The sequence below is a fragment of the Thunnus albacares genome, chromosome 8 (assembly GCF_914725855.1).
Source record: "Thunnus albacares chromosome 8, fThuAlb1.1, whole genome shotgun sequence".
Classification (NCBI taxonomy): domain Eukaryota; kingdom Metazoa; phylum Chordata; class Actinopteri; order Scombriformes; family Scombridae; genus Thunnus; species Thunnus albacares.
Window position 1 is genome coordinate 1,564,447 of NC_058113.1, and position 2,241 is coordinate 1,566,687.

At 38.5% G+C, this 2,241-nt stretch overlaps 1 long non-coding RNA gene across 1 annotated transcript; it reads left to right on the forward strand.

The window, feature by feature from the left end:
- Positions 1 to 923: 923 nt before the first annotated feature.
- LOC122988218 lies at positions 924 to 1,906 on the forward strand. Its single transcript, XR_006404736.1, has 3 exons — positions 924 to 1,218; positions 1,323 to 1,629; positions 1,745 to 1,906. It is a non-coding gene; the product is annotated as an uncharacterized LOC122988218 (long non-coding RNA).
- The last annotated feature ends 335 nt before the right edge of the window (positions 1,907 to 2,241 follow it).

Sequence of the window (2,241 nt, forward strand, 5' to 3'; positions counted from 1 at the left end):
TTCTTCTATTTCTTCTTTTAATCCTTCTTTTTCTTCTTCTTTTTCTTCTTCTATTTCTTCTTCTGTTTCTTCTTCTGTGTTTTCTTTCTTCTTTTAATCCTTCTTTTTCTTCTTCTTTTTATTCTTCTATTTCTTCTTCCATTTCATCTTCTGTCTTCTAGTTCTTTTTCTTCTTCTTCTTCTTCTTCCTCTTCTTCTTCTTCTTCTTTTTTCTATTTCTTCCTCTTCTGTTTCTTCTCCTTCTTCTATTTCTTCCTCTTCTTCTATTTCTTCCTCTTCTGTTTCTTCTGTTTCTTCTTCTTCTGTTCTGTTTTTCTTCTTTTTCTATTTCTTCTTCTGTTCCTCTATTCTTCTATTTCTTCCTCTTTTGTTTCTTCTTCTGTTTCTTCTATTTCTTCTTCTTCTTCTATTTCTTCTTCTGTTTCTTCTTTTTCTTATTTTCTGATGCAGTGTGGCTTTATGTACAACATTCCCAAATTTGGTTGCAATCCAATTTAGCATCGAAAGGTTCTGGCCAGTTAAGGGCATCATCCACACCTTCAAAAGCTAGGCAACCAATTACATACGATAAGCGATACCCAGAAATGAACTCATAAGTCTTTATATTTTTGTGAAAAGTGTTTTTTAACAGACACTAAAAAGTCTAAGGTTATGACTTAATACTGTGGTATGTGAATGCTGGTGAATATAGTATCTTGTGGTGAAGGGCATGGTGCTACAATATACATTTTGAACTCATTATTTGCATATCGAGGTGTAGAAAATGTAGACCCCCCCCCCTCCCCCCGCCACCCACCCTTCAGCTTCTTGACCACTTTTTAGCATTTTTCAAAATAATGCAGTGGGCGGGGTTAAGCTCAGACCTGGGTTCAGTTCCCTCATTTGCATATCAGCAGTTCCGTCCTTTGATACATCAAGAATGTTGATGATGTCACACACATCTACATTCTGAATGTTCTTAACTTGAAGAACTCAAGCACATTCTCACTCATTTGGTATCTAATCGCTCAGCTGTCCAACCCCTCTGAACTGACGTATTTGTTCATTGCATTTGACAAACCTGTTTACTGATTGGTTACTTTACTGATTGATTGTTTTTTTCTCTCTGTGGAAAACTGACATCTCTTAAAAATGGACACCAACACTGTCTTTAAACGAGTCCAACAAATGAGACCGTCCTCTTTCTCTGAAGAAGAGCGATGCCGCTACCAAGCAGAAGTAAGTCACTGTCAAATGTAAAGGTGCACTTTTCAATTTAATGTTACATTTGAGTATAATATGGTGTTTCTGTGAGCTGATTGTTTGCTGAATCTGTCTTGCAGAAAATGATGCTCAGGCAGTTCATGCTCCTGAAGCAGCAGGATCAAGTCCCCGATCATGTAACTCTCACACAGATGAAGACCTGGCTGCTGACAGGAAGGAACTTTGTGGAGGAGTGAGTCAAACTGACCATTTATTTGACTCATACACTGATAGAAAACTGACATATTATATTACAGCTTTTTTACAAACATGTAACAGTTGTAGAAAATAACACAGGATTTTTTTTATTTTTACAGGTTTCGGGAAATGATGATGATGAATGATGATGGCAGACTCGAGACAAAGCATCTCCTGATGGCTGAACTGGTGAGTAAATATAGTAAATCTTCAAACTGTAGCTTGATATAAACCTGTGTGTAACATTGCTCTACTATAAACCTTTATTATCTTACTGTTGAGACTAACTGAGTGTTTTTGACAGGCCTGGACAACAGCAAGGAGATTCTGTCTCAGTCAAATGGAGCAGGAGGTCCAGGAGGAGCTGGACGAGGAGAAGCGGCTTTCACAGCTGCTGAACAGGAAGGTCACACTGAAGGGCCTTCAGATGTTTGTTACAGTCTTCCGACCAAAAGCAGAGAAGGCTGTGCAAACGCATTCCTCCTGTCTCTTCAGGGGATGCAAAGCCAGCAGAGCTCTTAGCGCTCCAGCAGAGCACTGCACCAGTCATCAGGAGGTAATAAATACCACTCTGAAGTTCCTCCTGGAGGAACCAGAGTCTGCAGACCAAATTGAAGCAGCCAACACTGAGGTTGGAAGATTGTTTCTTCTTCTATCTCTTTCTTCTATTTCTTCCTCTTCTGTTTCTTCTTCTTTTTCTTCTTCTATTTCTTCTACTTCTTCTAATTCTTCTTCTATTTCTTCTTCTGTTCCTTCTTCTATTTCTTTTTCTTCTATTTCTTCCTCTTCCGTTTCTTCTTC